The sequence below is a fragment of the Dermacentor silvarum genome, chromosome 2, assembly GCF_013339745.2.
Source record: "Dermacentor silvarum isolate Dsil-2018 chromosome 2, BIME_Dsil_1.4, whole genome shotgun sequence".
NCBI lineage: Eukaryota > Metazoa > Arthropoda > Arachnida > Ixodida > Ixodidae > Dermacentor > Dermacentor silvarum.
In genome coordinates this window covers 74,866,601-74,885,261 of record NC_051155.1, presented here as the reverse complement: position 1 = coordinate 74,885,261, position 18,661 = coordinate 74,866,601, and the positions used below count along the sequence as shown (strand labels likewise).

The 18,661-nt window shown below is 43.2% G+C and overlaps 1 long non-coding RNA gene across 1 annotated transcript; it reads left to right on the top strand.

Moving 5' to 3' along the window:
- The first annotated feature begins 13,580 nt into the window (after nucleotides 1–13,580).
- LOC125943637 (uncharacterized) lies at nucleotides 13,581–17,261 on the top strand. The gene is made up of 3 exons (XR_007465809.1): nucleotides 13,581–13,979; nucleotides 15,344–15,447; nucleotides 17,047–17,261. It is a non-coding gene; the product is annotated as an uncharacterized LOC125943637 (long non-coding RNA).
- The last annotated feature ends 1,400 nt before the right edge of the window (nucleotides 17,262–18,661 follow it).

The window sequence follows — 18,661 nt, the reverse complement described above, 5'->3', positions numbered from 1 at the left end:
ACGAATATGGGCGCCGCGCCTGCTCAACCAGCGACGAACGAATCGTTAGCAGTGTAAGAGCTTGAGCTTCTAGCATCCGTAGTGCTAATGCTTTATATTTGTCGTGCCCAGACGGTAGTGACCGCCACATCGTTACTGGCGCCACCTTGCCCGAATTCTGCTAAGGAAGCGTATCACATTGCATTGTCGGCGTGGTACAGGTAAATATGGTATACATATACACTGGCTCGAAAGTAAAAATTTAGTATACCTTATTTTAAAGGCGAGACGAAGTATGCAAATGCGACTTGCGCAGGTGCTTTGGACTCCTTGGCGGAAACACTATGCGCGGCAACATTATAGCTTGAAATTGCATAATTTATAGAAATTGTTTTGTGACAACTGTTATCAGTTCCAGCATACGCCCATGACGTAGGACCGTCTTTACAAGTGCTGTAAAAGCAGAGGCATCCTGGAATAAAGCTCATTCGTTGCTAGCCTGGCTTCCTGCGCTCGTGTCTTTCCTTGACCACGACAGAACAGTTCAACTCTAAAATTTTTGCACTTGACGGTGTAAGATTTAAAGTAAAAGAATATTATCGTGTTGCCGAAGTCAACTTGATTTTGTTCATTATATTTACGAATCCTGTCTTTTGAAATATTTGCCCCATCCGACACTCCGTGTGGCCGCCCTCAACATTGGGGCACGTCTCAGTGTCTTGAGGGGAGCCCCATTGGTAATTTGAAACAGTTGGGCTGCCGCTCTCTTCTTGCGAAAATTTAAAAAAACTCAATAGATCCAGGAGCTATCTTACTTCGAATAGCATACTTGTGATGAGATTTCGGCCTCCGAATTAAAATAAACGTCGCTGAGTGATAAGTTTGGCAGCGCAAAACGCAAGTGTAAACGCAAATAAACGCAAATAAACTTGCCTTATGATAGAAGTGTGGTCATGTATCCAATGATTCTGTACACACTAATTGTAAAATTTCGAATGTTATTTTTTATCTTTCTCTAATACTTTACAGTGGTTTTGTGACTGTATTTGCACATTTCTAACTCTAATTTAAGAAGCATTACACATTTCTGGAAGTTGCACTTTCGCAGCTCGCATCGCGTTTCAAATAACATCGATTCGCTTCTATAGTGTTGTGATATGTCTCGCGTACGAGGCACGTTCTTTGGCTTGGAATCATAATACAATAGCACTGAAGCTATCTTGTGCAGTACTCGAAGCAGCCTCGTCCTGACGCACTTATCACTTGCTTTTAAAAACATGCAAGAAAAGAAAAGAAAGAAAGAATCATCCAAAGGCACCTTATAGCGATAGAATGAGTATATCGATACATAACGATCATGCTGTAAATTTTAAACACTGACTGTACTTTCTGCCATGCTCAAGGCTAATGCTTTCTGTTCACCTACAGTTGCTCCGAAGCAACTGTTACAACAGGTTGTGAAAGAAGCATGCCGATGTGTCAAATGTGTTTCTGAGAATGGGAGAAACGTTCTTTCAATTACCTTTAAGAAATGAATACACAATCTCTCTGTCGCATTTATGGTAAATTTACTTGTTGTACCAAACCACTGTTAGAGGCGCATACGCCTCATCATAAGATTATATAATTAACACCAGCTTTTCGTACGTCGAGGAGGTTGTCTAGAACGATCAGATTTTCTATGCAAAATGGCACACGCATCTTGGAAGTAAGCTGGAGCTCGCAAGAATGGTGGCTAATTCTACAAATGCTTGCTAGGTTGTGTTTAGTGGAATTAGGTTATCATCCAGTCTAAACAATATAGCCTCACATGAAAGCATTTCAAAGCCATTGTGAGATTTGAGAAAACAGCTGTGCTGCTATAGGTGCTACAACGTGATTAGCTTGAGAAAATTAATTATTCGAAAACAAGCGTAGCTGAAAACAAGAAAACCAGTGTAGGCAGCCCTAATTGATTAGTCGATTCTGGCGCCACTGAACCAGCCTTGTCTGGCAGCAATCAGCCTGGCTCAACGACCTTAGCATAGCCCAGTGAACTAATTCGCAGACACACATCTATAAAATATATCAGTAAAACAGGCAGGCAACTGCACATTTGTGGCGGCAGAAAACGAACGTCGAAAGCTAATGGGCGCATAGGCCTCTTGAACGCATCTTGTGTGGTCGCGGAGATATCCTTTCTATCCACCAATTTTTTGCTTTCGCGCGTGAAATAACCTGTACTTCCGGAAGCATAGTGTATATTGGTACGTGTTGATTAAGCCTTGTAGTTATAAAAAGCTTCTTAGGAATGGCTAACTTATTCATATCGGAGAGAGCAGATAATGCCCTTCTATGAATGGACATATTGCATATTTGTTCATTCTTGAAACGTCATACATCTGATATGTCCACTAGTATTGAAAAAACGTCTCGACAAAACTATCAATGTTGCAAGCCCAAATTATAAGGCTTGGTGTACGCTCGTCAGGAAGCTCCGTTTATGGCCATCGTGATTTTTTATATAAGTACCCTCCTAATCATGCTCAATATATGTTGCGGTTATAAATTAAAGTTTTTTACAAATAACTCCCGCTTAATTAAAGTGGTGTTTTACATAAAATCACGAAAAGGATTAGACAGTCATATCTCATTCACAAGTTTAGTGCACTGAACCAGCACGTGTAAATGTTTAAAAGGAAGCTCTTCAATACATTCGCTATAATTATCACTCAAGTTTATCGAGTATCCTTAATCATAACCTTTCTTCATTTGATTTTCAGACCTATTTGTATGCCTGCTCAATCAGTTTTCGTTTATACCTGTAACCAGAGCAAAGTCCCCTAACACATGTTCCTATTGAAGCTACCGTAGACTCTGACCAACCACAGGTCACTACCAAGTATTCTTTCCCTCTCTGCATGTCTTGAATTTCCAGAGAGAATAATTCATGCTTTCTTAGAAAACCAAACACACAAGATTGGCCGCCACATACGTATGTCCGTAAATTATCATTATGGTTCCGGTTTTTTACTCCACTCCTGTTATTTCCACTCATTATTAAAGAAAGTATTGTCGATGCTGTGTAGGAAGGGTTATATGCGTGGCGGAGATATTTCTTTTGTAACAGGAAAATATGTTCTAGATTGTTGGATGTTGCGTTACCCCATACTAATCGCAGATAGTTTAAATGTGATTTAAAACGTTAGTAGAGCGAGAGTTTATTAGGTGTGGAAAGAATGTATCTTATAGGGCCTACCACACCAGTTATTCCACTTGTTTTGCTTAGAGCGTATATAACGTGATTGTCCCATGGCATGGTCACTGAAAAGATGCCACCCAGACATTTGAAACTGTCGACTACTTCAATACTTGGTGAGTTTAACACAATGTCTTGACGGAGAGGTATGTGCTTGTTTTTTGGTCTGAATATTACAGCTGTTGTTTTGTTTGTATTTATCTTCATTATATTCAGTCCCATTCATTCCTCTAACGATTTAATTTTACTGTCACATTGTTTATTAGAACATCAGTATCATTACCGGTGAAAAAAAATAGTCCTGTCGTCCAAATAAATAATAAACCTTACCGGAGAGTTAATACTGACGATAACATTCAGTTAAATATTAAAAAGTAGAGGCCCTAAAATACTTCCCTGTGGCATTCCCCAATGGACAGTTCTAGCCTTAGAAGTAAAGGTGTCGATTTTCACAATTTGTGTTCTATTAGCTACGTAGGATTTGCAAGAGGTAGTGGTTGTCCTCGTGATCCATAATAGTTTAATTTCTCCAGTAAAATGTTATGATCCCCTAAATCAAAGGCCTTAAAGAGTCTACGAAAATACCCCCAACTACAGATTTGGTTTCGAACTCTGTTCATTTACGGGGTCATAATTTCTAACTTATATAGAATTTTATTTTTAATCGCCTGTGGCATATGGCATAATTCTTGTCCTTGAGCTGTATTTTTCCTAGAAGAGGACATCAGTAGAGCAAGAAATTGAAACACATACTCAACTAATTATCAAAAATTTACTAATTAATTCATAATTAATTACTTCCTGGCACATATTTCAACTTACGAATTGCAGCTGGTGAGCTTGCAGGATGTATCCACTTGAAATTAGCTTGCAGGATCGCACCAGTTTTGGGATATTATTTCCCAATGTGTTGGACAAAATACATCGGTATTCCAGTTATTTTTGCGTTTCACTGTATAAATGAGCGTTAAGTCAGAAAATTAAGTAGAATGACAGTGAATATTTACCGCGAGGTTGTATTGTCTCCAAACTTGTGTCATCCTCTGGAAATTCATTCCAAGTGCATACGCCTTGCAAACTCACGGGCTATATTTCGTAAATTGCAACATGTGTCGTAATGTAATCAATTGAAAAGATAATTTGTGAATTTTTATTAATTAGTTGAATGAGTGTTTCAATTACTCGGGCAAGTAATGTCCGCCTCTCAGGATAATCAACCTGAAGGACTAGAATTACGTTATCTGTAACATTCCGTAAAACTTGCAAATGATCACCCTGTAGATTCTTTCTGCACTTCTAATGGCAATTTGACTGATTTGTTCTTACGAAAACTCAATTGGTGTGGTGCTAACAGGTTATGTTTTTCAATAAACTTTGTCATCCTCTAATGCATATTTTTTCAAACACATTTGAAAACATGGGTAAAATAGATACAGGCCTATTTTTCGGAAATTATTACGATCTCCTTTTTTTATACGGAACGGTAACTTTCGCAGACTGCATTTTCGCTGGAAAAATTGCCGATTCCAAACACATGGTAAAAATATGGGTGAGTATTTGGGCACAACTTTCAACTACATGTTTAATGGGGTCACATGAAAGCCGTCAATGTCACGATTTTACTGCAATTGTTTAAGGTTTTTATAACGGGCACAATTTCTTGCGGTGTGATTGGCTGAAGGCATATGGTGTTCTCATTGTGAGTGCAAATACATTTACTAGCATGAGAGGACGTAGCGCGAGTACTAGCAATATCTGTGAAAAAATTACTAAATGCATCAGCGTTTACAATATCTCATAACTCTTTGCCATTCATTTGTAACTGCGATAAAGGCTTGTGCCAATCACTACAATTCAAAAGTCTGTTCAACCTCGACCATAGTGGACTGTTCGCTGCTTTCGATGTCCAGGAAAGATGAGTAGCATGCTGTGCGTGCATGCCGTAACTTATTAGTTAGCTTGTTTCGATACTTTTAAAATACGGCAAGGTCATCTGCTGATCGCATGTGGAGGAAACGTTGTTATAGCTCGTCCGTCATTTTCATTTCAGTCTAGGTGTGTTCTTGTACGGCACGGCGCAATAGCGACCTTCTTGACGTGGTTGATGCGTGAAGACTTATAGGATGGTGGGGGCATTAGGTGAGAACGTAGCTGTGGTATATAATAATAGATTTTGTGAAACAAGTACAGGCCGGAATGCTTGCGGCGAGAAGCGAGTGGAGGGAGTTGGAGTGTGTTTTTCGTTTCAGTGATGCTAGCTATGCGATGATAGTTGGCAGTGATAAATCAAGTGGCGTCATTCTGGACAAGTGCAAGCGCAGTAGTGAGAGTATTGAAGAAGGATCCGATATGGAAGACACGTATTCAAGTTTTGTTCTGACCAGTGTTTTGTAGAGAAATGGTTTGAGGGAGGAAGGAGCAGAGGAGGAGTTACGACGGAGGTAACCTAGCATGGGATTAGCACTTTTAATTATGATACTGCAGTGCAAAGTCCAGTTTAGGGTTGAAGTTATGTTCCCGCCTAGATAATGGTCACAAGAAACAGACTCCAAGAGAACGTTATTGAGGAAATAGCAGGGGGAGGTGGATGAGGTTCGAGTTACACGCATAATTTTGTACTTATGAGGATATAGTTCCATAAGCCATGTGTCACACCAGTTACACATGGCGTCAAGGTCAGTTTGAAGGGTACCAGTGTCGTTATCGTTGGTAACTTCACGGAGAACGACGAAGTGAAGGCCGGCCGTTAATGTATATTAGGAACAGGAGCGGACATAAAACGAACCTTAAGCGGACCTTTGTGGAACCGTGCAATGTACCGGTTTGGTAAACGATCTCTGATTATTGTATTCAACAAACTGAAGACGGTTAGTCAAGAAATACTCAAGCCAGCTAAGTAGATTTTGATCTATAGTAACTTTGCTTAACTACAAAAAAGCAGTTGTTGACAGATTTTATCTAATGTCTTTGAGTAATCCAGAAATATTCAATCCGCCGTGGAAGTTCCATTCAAAATTAAGTGTAGTTTGGGCATGAAGGAGAGTAGCTAGGTTTCAAAGCAGAGTGATTTGCGAAAGCCGTGTTGGGAAGAAGAAAAGATGAGATGAATTCGAGAAATGGGGTAAGTTCAGAAGACAGAATATCTTCAAATATTTTACAGCAAATGCTGATTAGGGAGATGGAGCGATAATATATAGGGGAATTCTTATTACCAGCCTTGTGGAGTAAAATAACCCTCTGGAGCTTCCTGTCAGCGGGGATTTGGTGGGTGTTCAGAGACTGCTGAAAATATTTCGAAAGAATAATTGATGAACACAAGCTAGTCTTTTTTAGAATTTTTGAATGAATGAGGTCGGCGCCAGCGGAGCCAGAAATTGCTAGTGATTCTATAACCTTAGAAACACCGCATGTATCGACGATTATTGGGTTCGTAGCAAGGCATGCGCGTGGTGTGACGGTGGGGAGTGGTCGATTAAGAACAACGGCGGAGTTATTGTAGAAAGTTTCATTAAAAATGTCGCAGTTTCGCCCGAAAGGCGAAGCATCAATTGCGATAGCAAATTGGTAGAGAGCTATTCGGAGTAGGGATAGTAGAGTAGTTTTATCGGCCGCATAAACTTGGACACATTCGCTTTCTAACTGAATAGACAAGCGTGGTGTCATCGCGCACAAGCAAACATGAATAGATCACACTGAATGACCGCAGACGACGACTGTCAAAACGCTGGCGCGGCCGCTGCAGCGGGCGAAGAAGCGTGCGGTCTATCGCTTCAACGGAAACTGAGCGGCGAACGGACAGCGCATCAAGGTCAGAGCCGTGTGGAGACACGGCCGGGCTCGACTGGCGCGCGCGCTCGCTCGCTTCTTAAGAAGCGAGTGCGCGCGCCAGTCGAGCCCGGCCGTGGTGGAGATAAAGAGACGGTGCAGCCAGTGCAAGCGTATTTGTTGGCAGAGTAGAAGCTGCTCCCCCCGTCCCTCCCGCGCTGCCTCCCCGCTTTTTTTTTTTTTTTTGCTTTCGCGTGGGAGATTGCGTTGCCAGTTCTCCTTGCGCTGAGTTGCAAGATAAGCATTTGGTGCCGTAGCACAGCGTCGCCCCGCCTCCCTCCCTCCCCATACCCCCACGGCCTTTTGGGCGACAATCGCGTTTGCTTTCCGCCGTGCGTTGGCTCTCCGTGATAGCGCGCGTCCCCCGCGCGCTTTTACTCGTACGGCGCGCGGCGACGATTTTATCGCCCTTGGAATCTATACGGAACCTGACGGCGACGGCGACGGCAGAAATCCCGTTGAAGTGTCCATATAATTGCTATCGCAATAAAACGGAGGGATATTCGTCATCTGATATAGTAGCACCGGTGTCGTTAACAATGCTAACAGCACTGTGACTGGAAGGCCTAATCGTTTGCCAAAATTTTGTGCGATTGTTAGTTAACATGGTAAGCAACGTTACTTGAAGTAATTTACTTCTGCTAAACTTTGTGCTAACACGTATGTACTCTCAGCAGTATAGTAGGCTTTCCATCGTGTGTCAGAGGAAGAAGACTTTGCGGCACAGTATGCCCGTTTTTTAACACGAAAGTGTTTTATGCCGGGGTCCACCAAGACTTCACTGACGTATTTCCGTCACGGAAATACGTCATAGAACATAATACAAAGAAAGAAACCAGAAGAAAAAGTTCCACAAACATGCAAAATTTGGAAATCGAACCCACGACCTCTCGGTCCGCGACGATAGATCGCCGAGCGTTTAACCCATTGCGCCACAAACGCATTTGCAGAGAGCTACACAGACGCGCCTTATATATCTAACACTCCTCCGTGTACCCGCGCTCTTGCTCGGGGTGGTGCCGCCGCCTACGAGCAGAAAAGAGAAGTACTGCATTATGACACTAACGCGCACCGACAGTGAACGCTTCGGTGGTCTCAGCACTTCGACGCCTCGATGCCAGCATTCGAAGGGACGCTGGCATCAAGAAGCACTACCAACGCCACTTAGGTGGCGTTCACCGTACTCAGCACAGCGGAGCGTGGCCTCCGCAATTAGCTCTGAAAATGTTTCTGAAGTTGATCGCGGAGGCTGCAATTACGACGCGCTGTACGTGCTGATTTGACTCGGTGACGATTCAGTTACGTGCTTTGTCTTGCGCGTTGTATTAGTGTGTCAGTTACGTGCTTCGTCTTTCGCGTTGTGCTAGCGTGTGCAGCGTAGTGCAGCTTCCATATGCACGACGGTTGCTCATGGTCATCGACGTTGGTAGTCGTGATGGAGGAGACGTGCCACCAGGCGTCAGCGTGGGTGCATCAACGCCTAAGGGCGCTTTAACCACAAAACACCAATAGACATTATATATCAATGTGCAATAAACATTACACTACTTCTGTGAAGACACGTTTCACTTTCGTGTTCTATACCGATTCCTATATAAGAGGGATCAACCACATTTTTTCTGTTTGCTAAGCGTTAACTGCCTGAAAATTTGCTTTTCTTGTAATCCAACATAACTTTAGTACGCGTGTGCTTCTTTGAGATAGGAGTGTTAATAGTAAATTCCAGAAGTGGGTGGTCACTTAAAATAGGTAAGTACAAAATATTAGACGCATGTTCGGCGCATGATGTTAGTATTAAATCAAGCGAATTGGCTGTTGCAGTTGCCAGTATGATTGGCTTACAAAACAGCTCTGAAAGAGCAAACAATGACCATAAATTGAAAACGTTGTTGAATTCTGCAGAAGGGGGATGAGCTGCAGGCGGAACTGAAGACCATTGTGCGCTTGGGAAACTAAAATCTCCCGACAGAACGAAAGGAGCGTTTGTAAATTGAGTGTGAATAGCGCCTAGCGGGTCATGAAAGTCACTGACAATGTCGCCCGTGTACGAGGGCGCACGACAACGCACGAGAGATAAATTTGCGATAACCCAGCTCGACAACTGACCAAATGCTTTCTAGTTGAGAGATCGCAGGAATAAACCTCGACAATGCATTCTTTTTTCAATGCAATTTATCGCCGTGACACAGAGTGCGATCACAGCGATAAATTGCAAAGTGGGAGACATTCGAGAAAACTTCATGATCATTTATGTTTGGATGTAGCCTGGTTTAAGTTACGGCAATCATATTAGCGTCGCAGGAATCGAGAGCTGAATTATAAGCGGCGAACTTGTTAAGAAGACTTGTTTCTTTTGTTTTGAAGTCTTATTAAACATTATTATGACTGGGCGGCATTTGGACTCTCAGTAAGCACCCAAGCGATGCACGCGTTCAACACCACTTGGTGGCAAGGCATTCCCAAAAGCAGATGAAATGGCATTATGTGCTCGCTGCTCCGTTTGACGCCAAGATTCATGGCCATCAGGAATGCCTTAATTAAGTTGGCAATACCATTCGATAATATAACCATATCGAAAGAATTGGACAACTGACTATTTAAATACATGCCAATGTTGAAATCTCCATCAGCTATTCAAGTATTGGAATTACGAATTTGAACCACATGTGCAAGAAATTAGGAGTAACGTTAAGAAACGGGAAGAGAGCGCTGTGGATCAGAGAACAAACGGGGATTGACGATATTCTGGTTGACATTAAGCGAAGAAATGGAGCTGGGCAGGCCATGTAATGCGTAAGATGGATAACCGGTGGACCATTAGGGCTACAGAATGGATACCAACAGAAGGGAAGCGCAGTCGAGGACGGCAGAAAACCAGGTGGGATGATGAAGTTAGGAAATTCGCAGGCGCAAGTTGGAATACGCTAGCGCAAGACAGGGGTAATTGGAGATCGCAGGGAGAGGCCTTCATCCTGCAGTGGACATAAATATAGGCTGATGATGATGACGCAAGAAATTGATCGTAGAACTGTATAAAAGCCGATATATCACCAGTCGGTGGTCGATAGCACAAAGAAAATACACGCTTACCAGTGCACATTGACAATATTTCATAGGTTGGTGAAAGCACAGTGCAAGACTCAAGAATCAATGGAAGCTAATTAAGGTCTACTGACACTTAAGTCACGCCGCAAGTGCTTTCACCTAAACCTCTTTCACAAAATTTTTCACACTTGCCCAAAACTTAAAAATTATGTTTTCCTCCCCCCAGATTACGTGTTCTCGTGGATCGATCATAAATTAAAGGTTAAAATTCCGTTACACCGCGGTAACACTTGCCATGTCTCTTTTTTTGCCGCAAACAAACAGTGACTGGAACCACCTTCCCGCCTCTGTCGCTGCAATCGAAGACCGTGCCACTTTCAAAGTTGCGATGAGCAATTTGTTGTTAGAACACTCCTCGATGTAATGCCCTTGGGCCATGAGAGTACGAAAAAAAATGTCACAGTTTCACCCTAAGGGCGAAGCAATGAATGCGATAGCAACACAGCAATGTCATACGAAGTAAGGTGAGCGGCTTTGGTAGCAATATGAATTGTAGTAAACATGAGCTGATTAAGTAAGCAGGTGTGCTGCGGCGTAAGTAGACCGACATGAAGAGAGACTCGATGACCACGAGAAGGCGCGTGTGAAACGGTGGTGTTGATGAGAAGCGCTGCCCGTGGGCAGCGCGTGCGAAGGGACACACGTGTAGCGCTGCACTGCCGATCCGGGCAGCATTGCATGTGTAGCGTGCGTTGGAAAATGTGGCCCGACTATTACTAACTGTGGTGTGAGCGCGCACAAACAAACATGAATAGATCACACTGAATGACTGCAGACAACGACCGTCAAAACGCTGGCAGCGAGCGGATATATACGCCGCAGGAGCGGGCGAAGGTACGTGCGGTCTATCGCTTCAACGGAAGCTGAGCGGCGAATGCGCATAAAGGTCAGAGCCGTGTGGAGATAAGAGACGGTGCGGTCGAACGAACGACGAGCGCGGTTGTTGGCAGAGTAAAAGTGTGCCCCCCCACCCCCGCTCCCTCCGGCGCTCGCTTCCCGCTTCCTTGCTTGCGCGTGGAAGATTGAGTGCGTTCGCTCTCCGTGACAGCGTGCGTCCCCGCACGCTTCTGCTCGGGCATACGGCGCGCGGCGAAGATTTTATCTATACGGAACCTCACGGCGACGGCGACGACGACGGCGACAACGACGGTGACGGCGACGCCGACGGCAGAAATCCGGTGGAAGTGTCCATATAATTGCTATCGCAATAATAAGTAAATAAAGCCGGCAGATCCCACGCCATGTGGGAATCGATGTTATGTGAAGCAGTGTGCGGGGAGCCTACCAAGTTAATGAAACAAGCATGAGAGCACCAAGACTTAGGAGGCACTTTCATGACCTACATGACACGCGTCTCATGAGTCCTCAGGAGTCCCTTAGCTACATAAAAGAGACCTTAAGGTAAAAGCATTAGTCACGCTCATGACTATGACTTCGACCATCAACCTTTAGCCTTTTCCTTCAGTTAGCACCACATCCGAACCCATTCCATTGGTTTTTTGAGCGTTAATTTTTTTCGCTGAGTCATTCTCATTTTTCCTAAGTCATGGTCATGACTATGACATCTACCACAATTCTTTAGTGTTTCCTTCACTTAGTACCCACATCCAAACCCATTTCAGTGTTTTTTGACTGTTAATCTTTTTCGCTGGGTCATTTTCATGACCTACGTGTCACGCATGTCATGACATTTATGTAATGACTTATCACTTATGTTCGTCTTACACTCCTGTCATATTATGCCAATTTTAGTACCTACTACCCATACAAAAATACTTCCTTACTTTCTTTAGAACTCTTACCAACTTTCTATCAACTTTAGTAACACTCTATGTACTTTTACTTTCTATTAACACATCTTACAAGAAAGTTGGTAGGGTCTGTTCTTACTTCGGTTTGAAGAAAGTTTGTTTAAAGAAAGTTTAAAGGAAATAGCTAGGCTCTGTTTTAACTTTCGTTTGTAGGAAGTTTTTAAAAGAAAGTTGGTAGGCTCTGTTTTGACTTCGGTTGAAAGAAAGTTTCTTTAAAGAAAGTTTTAAACAAGTTGGTAGGCTGTCTTTTAACTTTTGTTTGTACAAAGTTTGTTCAAAGAAAGCTTTAAAAAAGTTAGTAGGCTCTGTTTTTATTTTCGTTTCAAGAAAGCTTGTTTAAAGCACCATTAAAGAAAGTTGATAGGCTCCGTTCTTCTTTTCGCTTGAAGCAAGTTCGTTTGAAGAAAGTTTAAAGAAAGTTTAAGGAAAGTTGGTAGGCTCTGTCTTTACTTTTGTGTAAAGAAAATTATAACAATTGTATTTGTTTCATTCATTTGCTCATTTAACACTGCAATAAAGAAGCATAACATGCAATATCGGTAATACAATAATTTGTACGAATAAACTAAGTGTCATACTGATAATTGCTTCCTGCAGTTTAAGAGAAAGCGAGGAGACAGAATAATTTTTGTTATTACGCGTGCATATATAATTAGCAGTAGCTAAGGTAAAATATCTTAGCCTGCCCCAGTGAAATTGTATATAACGTTTTCCTACTTCAAAAAAAAAAGGTAGTTGTACATTGACTGGTACTCGAACCCGGGACTTCTGCGTGTGAGGCAGAGACGCTACCACTACTCCACGTATTATAGTAGCACCAGCAGGAACTATACAATGCCTATACTTTCTGACCCGTCGTAAGGCCATTTATTTGTTTTCACGACGCTTACCTTTTTTCGGAATTCGGCTTCTTAAGAAACCTTTCCTTTACGATTTTATGCAAACTATACACAAAACTTTCGCAAATGCAGTACCTGCGGTCACTGTTAAAAGAGCCTTTCCTTTCAAAACTGCGGGTGATTGTTGTGTTGATATATTGGCGGGATTCGTACGGCAGCAAGGATTCCGTAAATGCTTGCTTGGGCACAGAAGTGAATAATTTACGATTGTCAGTTTACTGAGTAGTCAGTTGTGTACCTGGCATGGCCGTATCTGTTTGTTTGCGCTTGCGTGCAAGCAGTACGCCTGTTGCACTTCAGCCGAAGCTTCAGCTGCTGTAGCACGCCAGCCATCGCCACGTTTTGTTACCTTTATTCCTGACGCTAAGAGGAAATATCGTCTCATCAATTCAAGATGAGAGCACATATTCTCGAAAACACCACACTTGATGCCATAATTAACGTGTATATGGGCGGTGACCACGGATATCTGCTCGGTAAGTGTCATATTAGCCCGTAGACCGTCCGTCATTTCAAGCAGACGGAGCTGAACGGGCGGCGGGTGGATTGGCTCATGCTTCAGCTACGACTTCCCTGGAGTGACAAATGCGAATCTCGAAGGCTATGCTCCTGAAGCGATGCGCATCAGGGAGGCAGGTTCCTTTTGGTTAACCGCAGTGTGGCGCTGCTGCAGTGTTTTGCTGCCAATTAATCCAATCCAATCCAAGTTGCTGTAGTGTATGGACCACGTTGGCTGTGCGCGAGTGCTCGTTGCAGTGAGGTGGTAGTTGAATTTTATATTAGAAGTGCCTAGGCAAAATGTGCTTCTTATCGTGTGCATTAACCATCGCACAACCTCTGGACTCGTGAAATGCCGTTGTTCGCCGTGGGTTTCGTGCGATACGCCAGTGTCAACAGTGTCTTACTGCGCCCGTCCAAGCTGCCTTTGTTTCCGCCTGCCTGCGCTCTCTCGTGAAAAGCCTGGTACTGGGGCTTCATCTCATTGTATGGAAGAATTTGTTGTAGGTTGTGCATTCGTGGTGCTGTAGTTCATCGGCAGCTCTACAGTGTTTTCGCCCGCAAGAGAGTTGGTGCCACGGTACCCGTGAGACGAAAGAGCGTTTGTTGACTACGTCTTGAAAGGTAAGCAAGTTTGGCGCTTGTGCGCGTTGTTGTAGCTTATGGTTCATGTAATGAGCTTTGTGTAACAAGAGCAGAGCACATTCTGAGCGTAAGTGGTCCATGTTTCTGGTGCACATATAGTAAGCAATTTTACGAAAGCTTCTGTTGATGTTATCGCGTACTTGCATTTTCCTGTGAAGTATGCTACCCCGTCTGATTGCTCTGTTACGTTTGGCCGAGTTGGGTTCCAAGCCGGGAGAAGAAGACGCCGGGAGAAGGAAGAGCGTAAGTACTTTTAATGCGGCATGCTTGCCGAAAGGTGTACAAAAAGAAGCGCCAGTGGCGTGATCCGCAGTCCTTTATAAAGGAACGCCGTGATCAAAGGGCGAGTGAAAACATATCAGCGCACATGCGCGAAACAGATTATCGTCCGGAACAGATGAGCCAGACTTGGGCGCCGGCTGATAAGCGGTGCGCAAACGCAACAGCTCTGACTGAATGGGAACACAATTATGGAAACACTGCAAGTTACTGTTGGGTAGTTTCCCGGCAGAAAATTATTCCATATTTAAGCATTTCCGCGAGTACACTGCAGGTGTGTATACGTCGATGTGTCATGGGCTTCACGCGTTGGCACAGGATAGCTATATTTGACGCTTGCGCACATATTAGCTTGTATGAAGACTTTTTTGTTTACAGTTCACTTTCAAAGCCCGCATCGCGAGAACCTGTCTGTATTCTATATTGAACTATAGAACCTGTCGTGTTCTATATTGCAAGGCAGATATACGCAGATATTGCAATGACGAGGTTTCTTTTTAATCGAGACATCCCAATCAGACGCTGACTTTTACTATATATACATATTCATCTAAAGAACAGTATGCCAGCTCTTCCAGTCATAGGTAATGACTGTGCCTTGTAGTAATAAAGTAAGGGCTGCGATTTCGTGGCGCTACTTTGCGCTCTATCCTACGTCACTCTTACCACCCACCGTGAACGGCCGGCTATTCCAGTTCATAACACGGGCGGCGCGTCGGTCAAACCACTGACGAAGAGCAAGAAGGAATATCATCGCTAAACAAACACGGCCTAGGGTTCAAAAGACTTTTCATGTGCTCAATATTTTTTTTTCATAATCCAATGCTCTTTTGCTTTATTACATATTTGAGTTTCGGTGATTTTTCTGTTCGTCTTATGTTTGCTGCATTTCCGCATGGAATCTCACTTGTTACAACATAACTGTGTAACCTCCTGAGATATAATGGAAGGATTCGTACGAGACGCGCATTAATGTAGCTGCTAGTGTGAGGCTCTTTGCAATTCAGTATTACACTGATTTGACAGGTTTCCAGATTCACATTGCAATAAATTATTCATTGCAGTTGAAGGCTGTGCGGATTCTGGAGGCATCCCACAGGAACCTGCAGCACTGCTGCAAGCTGGAGAGCACCACTATAAAGCACCTGATCTGCGTGCTTTTACAAAGGTGCGTACAAAACTGTCATTGCATTGTGTGTTGTAGGATATGTTTCTGTAATATGCAATCATTTTACTGTGTGCCATTTTCATAATTTCTAGTGGCTAATCACTTGCATATCACTTTTGGTCATCTGGGGGGCGCTCAGTTTAATGAACTTATCTTTAACTAGCCTCCTCTGAGATAAATATAACCCTGACTTGAGTAACTGCATGATAAACTCTGTACAGACTGTATATTAATCTAGTCAGTTTGCCTTTTTAAGATAATCGTTGAGAAGCATGAGGTCTCGAGATGTGTATCTTTTTGTCATTTTTATTATGGAGTATTGTGAAGCTCACTTCTCACACTATTGCCTGTGCACCTATATTGTTCCCTCTAATCGTTCACACTTATGTATTGCGTACCGTACTTCATCTCCTAAAATTAGCATACAAACAGCAAGATTTTCGTCTTTATTGGGTAGCTGCTGAATCCCTAGCCACAGTATGAGAAGGTAATTCCTCAAGCATATAACTAACCAATAACCTTTTAATGTGACAAGTTCAATATGCACCCGAAGTGCAGGTTGGCTTCAAGCAGGAAGCTGGTCTCCTTTGTATTTTACAGAAATTTGAGGTGGTAACGCAAACTGCTAAATCACAACAATCCGCACAGCGCAGTAGTTGCAAGCCACCACGACAGTGCAGCTGAATGCTGAGTGTTGGCCGTTACATTGGGACTTTTTTTTTCTGCGGGCAGTAGCAAGCCAGGACAGTGCAGCTGAACACTGAGCGTTCGCCTTTACATTGGCATTTTTTTCAGCATGTCTCTGCCCTTCTCCAGTTGACATTGGATAAAGCTTGTTCTTTGCTGTCACTTATCTGAAATGCAAACAATCTTTTTTACCTTTTCTTTCATATTGCTTGTCAGCTGCCTAATACACAAGCTTCCAGTGACATGGTAACAGTGCTGACTACTGCCCAGAACATGTGTGCATCTGTGGTTTGTGGTACCACATGCTCACTACCTCGGATTTACTGAGATGTCACAAGGAACCTTGCTTCATGCTCAAGCTGCCCTGCACTTGGTGGAAATATTGAATAGTCACTTTTTAATATAATAATTTGTTGTGGTTTTAGCAAATTGAGTTTTTAAACTGTGAATAATGCACACTAGAGGGTCTATAAAAATGTTTTCTACCACCTAAAGACATGGTTTAGGCAAAAAGTGCTTTATGCATGTCATCACATTTATTGAGTTCGGCATATCTCGCTGAAGCCATTCTAAAAACTTTGAGTATCTTTACTGCAACTGATTTACAGCTACTTTATACAAGTGTACGATTCCTACATGTAACACATGCATATTATGTGCAGTTTTGCTTCAGCAATGCTTCAGTCACTTTTTGGGTGGCGTTCCAATACCCACAAGGACGTCGCCCAAAAAGAAGCTTTGCACCCCAGAGGTGTGAATGCCATTCTAAGTATGTGTGGCAAGGCAGTCAGTTGAAATCTTCGTTTTGATTGTGGGTCATTCGAAGTCAAATTCTTGTGGATGACTGCATCATGCTATCTTGACCAGATACAATTCATAAGGCTAACTATTATTGAATTTTTCCTCCTTTAGGCTTGCAGCAAGAGGGATATCAAGAACAGGGGAGATATCCAGACCACATTATAGTCACTGCTTGCTTGTGGCTTCTTAGGGCATGTATGAAAGGGTTGGAAAATAAACATCAGTGTTTGAAAAGATTGGTGTGTTTCACTAACAGGTACATACTTTTATATGTTCAAGGTTGCATCAGAGCACTACCAGACAATTTTTAAAAAATGCTGGAAAAAGTCGATAAATGCCACCAGGATGTTTCTAGGACGAGCAACAGAAAGTTGAAAGAACGTTACAAGGATGTTTCTAGGGTGAACAGCAAAAAGTAGGAAAAAAGTTACTAGGATGTTTCTAGGTCAAGCAACAGAAAGTTGGGAAAAAGTTACAAGGATGTTTCTAGGGCGAACAGCAAAAAGTAGGAAAAAAGTTACTAGGAAGTTTCTAGGTCAAGCAACAGAAAGTTGGAAAAAAGTTACAAGTATGTTTCTAGGGCAAACGGCAAAAAGTAGAAAAAAAGTTGCTAGGATGTTTCTAAGAAGTAAAAAGACGCCCTGCTTTTAATGTTTGAAGGATGTTCACTCATTGTTTTAAGAAAGTTTGTAAATGAAAATTTAATTGAATATCGGTGGCCAATAGTCGACAGGATGTTTATATGAAGTACTTAGGAAGTTTAAAAACGGTTTGAGAACATTCAATAGACCTTTCGTAGGTTTTAGTATCATTTGTCTAAAAAAATTTAATTGAACGTTACTAGAATTTTTTGTAAGGGTAAGCTAAGGAAACGACTATGAGAGCCCCAAGACGTAGGCGGCTGTTTCATGACCTACATGACACGCATGTCATGACATATCCTTTATGTTCGTCTTACACTCTTGTTATAGTATAGTATGCCAATCTTGATACATACCATGTTAACGAAACGACCATGAGAGTACAAAGACGTAGGTGGCTATTTATATACATAGTGTGATGTGGAAGTACGGCACCGTGTCTAGGCTGTTTGGGTGAAGAGCGAGGTAGAGGAAGAGGAAGTTAGCAGATAATAGAACAGCTGGCCCAGGAACGGGTGCTGTCTCTGTGTCTCTCATTCAGTTACAATGGCGCAGTCGACCAACGATCCTCTGCTGGACGACCTGCAGTCGGACACCGTGTTGCGGAGCGGACGCACACTACCGCGTGCCGCTGCTTCTACTACTCTGGCTTCTGCAACCGAGCTCATTACCGCTCCTGTTCAAGCCAGTACGCTGTCTGCAACCGTCAACACAGCTCAGGTCAGCGACTCAACTGCCGTGGATATGGAAACTACCTCGGCGCCAAGGGACGCCGTACACGCTCCCTTGGGCTTTGCTTCCCATACCGCGCCGCAAGCGACCTCAGCATCGACGCCATAGTTCATAACTCCTACCTCGAATGTGGTTTCCAGCGACCCCGCCGTATTCACACAGGCAATCGCTGCTATGACCAGGTACTTCGAAGACGCCAACATCTCCGTCGTCGCAGCGTTGGCACGTACCGCGCTGCCTACGCAATCTCTCACAGAAATTCCGGAATTTCGAGGGTTTCCCGATAACCCGACACTCTGGCTGCAAAACATCAATTCCCTGGCCAGTCGGCACTCTTGGCCTGACGACGTCAA